A 6000-nucleotide genomic window follows, 5' to 3' on the forward strand; every position below is an offset into this window, starting at 1 on the left:
TAATAATAAAACTTTATTTATAACCCGCCACCATCTCCCCGATGGGGACTCGGGGCGGCTTACATGGGGCCATGCCCAGACACCATACAATATAACAAAATAAAACAATATATCATAACACAATATAATAGTACAAAAATAATCATATACATTACAACACAAATCAGAGCAGACAGGGCGGGCCACATGAACATTTAATTAAAAACTCGGGAGAGAGAGGCATATAAATAAAGAGAACAGGGGTATAAGATGGAACAGTTCAAACAGTCCAAAGGATAAAATCCAAGGGGAGTAATCAAGAAGTATATAACATTTACTCCCCGAAGGCACATCGAAAAAGCCATGTTTTTAGATCTTTCTTAAAAGCCAATAAGGTGGGGGCTTGCCTGATCTCAGAGGGCAATGAATTCCACAGTCGGGGGGCCACAGCAGAAAAGGCCCTCTCTCTCGTTCCCACTAGACGGGCCTGGGATAGAGGCAGTGGCGAAAGAAGGGCCTCCCCGGATGAGCGGAGGGATCGAACAGGTTTATAATAGGAGATACGGTCACGAAGGTAGGTGGGTCCCAAACCGTTTAGGGCCTTATAAATGATGGTATTCACCTTGAATTGGGACCGGAAGGTGAACGGCAGCCAGTGGAGCTCTTTGAACAGGGGAGTAGATCTCTCCCTGTAGCTCGCCCCTGTAATTAATCTGGCCGCCGAGCGCTGAACCAATTGTAGTTTCCGGGCCGTCTTCAAGGGAAGCCCCACGTAGAGCGCATTACAGTAGTCCAGTCTAGAGGTAACTAAGGCATGCACCACCATGTTCAAGTCAGACTTCACGAGGTATGGTCGCAGTTGGCGCACAAGTTTGAGTTGTGCGAAGGCCCTCCCGGCCACCGCCGACACCTGAGCCTCAAGCGTCAGCGCTGAGTCCAGGAGGACCCCCAAACTGCGGACCTGTGATTTCAGGGGGAGTGCAACCCCGTCCAGGACAGGTTGCCACCCAATACCCCGATCCGACGCGCGACTGACCAGGAGGGCCTCTGTCTTGTCAGGATTGATCCTCAGCTTGTTCCTCCTCATCCAGTCCGCCACAGCGGCCAGGCACTGGTTCAGCATCCGAGGGGCTTCCTTGGATTCAGATGGAAAGGAGTAGTGGATTTGCGTGTCATCTGCGTAGAGATGGCAACGCCCTCCAAAACTCCGGATGACCTCTCCCAGCGGTTTCATGTAGATGTTGAATAGCATGGGGGATAGAATAGACCCCTGCGGGACCCCACAGGTCAATGGCCAGGGGTCCGAGCAGGAGTCCCCCAGCTTCACCATCTGGGAACGACCCCCAAGAAGGACCGGAGCCACTGCAGCACAGTGCCACCAAGCCCCATCCCAGAGAGCCTCCCCAGAAGGATACCATGGTCGATGGTATCGAAAGCCGCTGAGATATCCAAGAGAACCAGCAGGGTCACACTCCCCCTGTCCAGCTCCCTGCGGAGGTCATCCACCAAGGCGACCAAAGCCGTCTCGGTACTGTGCCCAGGCCTGAAGCCAGACTGCGAGCAGTCCAGAAAATCAGTGTCATCGAGAAACTCCTGAAGCTGCTTGGCAACCACCCGCTCCAGCACCTTGCCCAAAAATGGGAGGTTGGAGATTGGTCTGTAGTTGTTACAAATAGATGGATCAAGCGAAGGCTTTTTTAATAATCTTCTGACCCACCGCCTTGCCGTTGCTGGAGTTAGGGGGACAGCTTTAAATTGGCTGGCCTCCTTTCTTCACAACCGTGGACAGCGAGTGGAGAGGGGAGGCCTGGTCTCTGAGAGGTCCCCTCTACATTGTGGGGTTCCTCAGGGGGGCATTCTCTCCCCTCTGTTGTTTAACATCTATATGCGACCACTTGCTCAGCTGGACCGAGATTTCGGGCTCGAGTGTTATCAATATGCTGACGACACTCAGCTTGTGTTAAAGATGGAGGGCCGACCGGAGTCTGTACCCGACAGTTTTCATCGGTGCCTCGAGGCCATTATTGGATGGTTGTGTTCCAGCAGGTTGAGGGTGAATCCAGCAAAGACGGAGATCCTATGGCTGGGCCGACCGGGCAGTGGGGATATCCAGTTGCCAATCCTGGATGGCGAAGTGCTACGCCCGTCTTTACTGGTAAAGAGTCTGGGAGTCCTCTTGGACCCTTCATTGACGATGGAGGCCCAGGTCTCTGCCGTTAGCAAAACCGCCTTTTTTCATCTTCGGCAGGCTAGACGGCTAGCCCCCTATCTATCTAGGGACAACCTGGCTACAGTGATCCAGGCTACAGTCATCTCGAGACTGGATTACTGTAATGCCCTTTACATTGGCCTTCCTGTGTCGGTGATCCGGAAGCTCAAATTGGTGCAAAATGCAGCTGCCCGGCTCCTTGCGGGAGTCCCCATAAGATGCCACATAACACCAATCTTACGGCACCTGCACTGGTTACCAATTGAGCACCGGATCACTTTCAAAGTGATGGTGCTTACCTTCAAGGCCTTACATGGTCTAGGGCGGATGTACCTGAGGGACCGCCTCACTCCCTACAAACCCCAGAGATCCCTCCGTTCTGAGGACCAAGACCTGTTGGAAGTCCCCAGTTTCAAGACCTTGCGTCTAACAACAACCAGACGCAGAGCCTTTTCAGTAGTGGCACCATCTCTCTGGAACACCTTGCCACCTGAAGTTTGTGCCTTGCGGGACTTGTCGGCCTTCCGCAGGGCATGTAAGACACATCTGTTTCGGCAGGCTTTTGAGTTCTGTTGTTGATGTTTTAAAAGGTGCTTTTAGGATGTTTTTAAGATGTTTTTTACATTGTTGATTTTAGCTGGTTCTTGTAAGCCGCTCCGAGCCCTAGGGGAGTGGCGGCATATAAGTTTGAAAAATAAATAAATAAATATAGTGCATCAAATTAGGTTTAAAAAAATCCTCTGGTACTAATAATGAAAACGATCTGCTGTTAGTCTTATCTGTCCAAAGTTCACACTTCTCTCTAATGAGAACATTTGCATTAGTTTGCAATTGTCCAAAGTTAGGGCCCTTCCACACAGCCTTATATTCCAGAATATCAAGGCAGAAAACCCCACATTCTGAGAATGGACTCATATAACCCAGTTGAAAGCAGATATTGTGGGATTTTCTGCCTTGATATTCTGGGATATAGGGCTGTGTGGAAAGGCCCTAAGAGAGAGCCAAAAGGAGGGAAGTTCTCGGACTACTGTGGGTTCAAAAGGAAATGTGGCAGAAGGTGAAACAACGCTCTTGAAAAGGAAAGAAAGCCACAAAAATATGATCCACTGCTCTCTAACTTAGGAGCTCAAAAAAACAGCAGCTACAAATAGCAGCAATGGTAACAATAATAATCAAGAAATGACAATAGCATTGGCAAAACGTAACACTGGGAAATTAGGCCGTTATATCAAACCTGAGAAGGTTAAATTCCCCCCAAAACGTGAAGATGTTAATCCTGCTTGTAAAACAATTTCACAGAGCAAGCAGCAAAAAGAGGAGAGACTGCATTAGGAGTTCTTTGCTATTAGATGAGAGAGAAATACTGATTCAGGTCCCTTTGTTATTATTTTCTCTGCTTTCAATCACAGTAGTTTAAAAAGAAGTCAAGCAAACCGCAAGAGGTGAAAAGATATCAAAACATGTGCATCAAGTCAGAGCTAGGTATCTTGAGGCGAATTTTTAAAACCTAAAAAAACAGGAGCTTCCATGTTTTAGTTTAAAATGAAACTCTCTGCTCTTTTGTTAGAACTCAAGAGAAACAAAGAAAAATGCAGGAACACCACAGTACACATCCTACCTGCATCCCTTTGTTAGGAAGTGGAAGAGGAACCATAAAACATACAATAAAAATTCCTTTGGTCAGTGCAAGACATGGGAAGGACACGGGAAGGCAGAAGGGAAGATGTGTTGGCAACACAAGGACAGGGCTGAAAGGAGCAGCCATAGCAGCCACCAGTCATGACATTTTATAATGGGGGACACGGAAAGAGCCTCCTCAAAGACTGAGTAAATCAAGCTGGGCGTCCCCTGGGCAACGTTTCTCGTAAACGGCTAATCTTTCCAACCCAAGAGCATTGCATTGCTTTTAAACATTTTAAATGTGTTTTATCTCTCCACAAATGGATGAATACCAAAGGTCTTTATCAAGACCATTGCTAACAATTATGTCTATTAATATAGAAGGTTTGTCACTTGCTAAGGAAGAACTGTTAGCCAAAATGTCTGAAGACATCTCGTGTGACATCTTATGTATACAGGAAACACACAGAGACATCACAATGAGAAGACCAAAAATTCTTGGAATGCAGCTGGCAGTAGAACGACCTCACAGACAATATGGTAGTGCCATTTTTGTACGAGCTGATATAGCAATATTTGCAACCTCTCTCACAGAAATGAATAACATTGAAATCCTATCTGTGGAACTGGATAGCTGCAGTGTATCTTCACTCTATAAACCACTTGGGTATGATTTCTATTTTACACCTCCAACCAGTTGCCACAATCATCTATGGGACGTATCCTCAGAGGATGTGAGGTCTGTTAGAAACTAGGCAAATGGGGTTTATAAATGTGCGGAATGTCCAGGGTAGGAGAAAGAACTCTTGTCTGCTTGAGGCAAGTGTGAATGTTATGTATTTTATACTGTTTTATTTTATATTGTGTATTTTATTTTATGTTGTTGGGCTTGGCCCCATGTGAGCCACCCGAGTCCCTTCAGGGAGATGGGGCGGGATATAAAAATAAACTTATCATTATTATGATGTTGCCATTGGAGGCCGGGCTGTGGCGCAGGCTGGTAAACAGCTGCTGCAATAAATCACTCTGACCATGAGGTCATGAGTTCGGGGCCAGCCTGTGGTGGGATGAGCACCCATCAATTAAAAATAAAATATAGCCCCTGCTCATTGCTGACCTAGCAACCTGAAAGATAGTTGCATCTATCAAGTAGGAAATAAGGTACCACTTATACAAGTGGGGAGGCAAGTTTAACTAATTTACAACGTTGGAATGAGGAAGTGCCATCAGAGTGGATGATGAAGCAGTTGCTCCCCCCTGTGGCCAGAATCGAACACCAAATTAGGTTATGATTTTACAAATTAAGCACCAAAACATCATGTCATACAACAAATTTGACATAAAAAGTAGTTCAATATGCAGTAATGTTACATAGTAATTACTGTATTTATGAATTTAACACCAAAATATTATGATATATTGAAAACATTGACTACAAAAATGCATTGGATAATCCAGAATGTTGGATAAGCAATGTTGGATAAGTGTGAGACTACTGTATTTTAAATTTGTATGGAATTTAATGGCAATGGGGAAGAATGGTGGGCAGCTTAGTGATGAGACCTGCATTTACTTAGTGGGTGTTTGCAGTTGCGTTTCTCAGGAAATTTATTTATTTATTTCCATCATTGTGTTGTCGAAGGCCTGTCGAATGGCCAGGATCACAGGGTTGTTGTATGTCTTTCGGGCTGTGTGGCCATGTTCCAGAAGTATTCTCTCCTGATGTTTCGCCCACATCTATGGCAGGCATCCTCAGAGGTTGTGAGGTTTGGAGAAACTGGGCAAGGAAAGGAAAAAATATATATCTGTGGCGAGTCCAGGGTGTGACAAGAGTATTTTGTCAGTTGGAAGCTAGCATTAATGTTTCAGTTAATCACCCTAATTAGCATTGGAAAGGTTTGTCTCTTGCCTGAGGGGCATCCTTTGTTCAGTCATTAGCCGTCCTTGGGGCTCCTCTGTCCTCAGAGTGTTGCTTCCCATCTACTGGGTTGTTGTATGTCTTTCGGGCTGTGTGGCCATGTTCCAGAAGTATTCTCTCCTGACGTTTCGCCCACATCTATGGCAGGCATCCTCAGAGGCTTGTGGCATGGATAAACTAGGCTGTGTGGCATGGATAAACTAGCCTCTGAGGATGCCTACCATAGATGTGTTTGAAACGTCAGGAGAGAATACTCCTGGAACATGGCCACACA

This window comes from Anolis carolinensis, chromosome 4, assembly GCF_035594765.1.
Source record: "Anolis carolinensis isolate JA03-04 chromosome 4, rAnoCar3.1.pri, whole genome shotgun sequence".
Classification (NCBI taxonomy): Eukaryota; Metazoa; Chordata; class Lepidosauria; order Squamata; family Dactyloidae; genus Anolis; species Anolis carolinensis.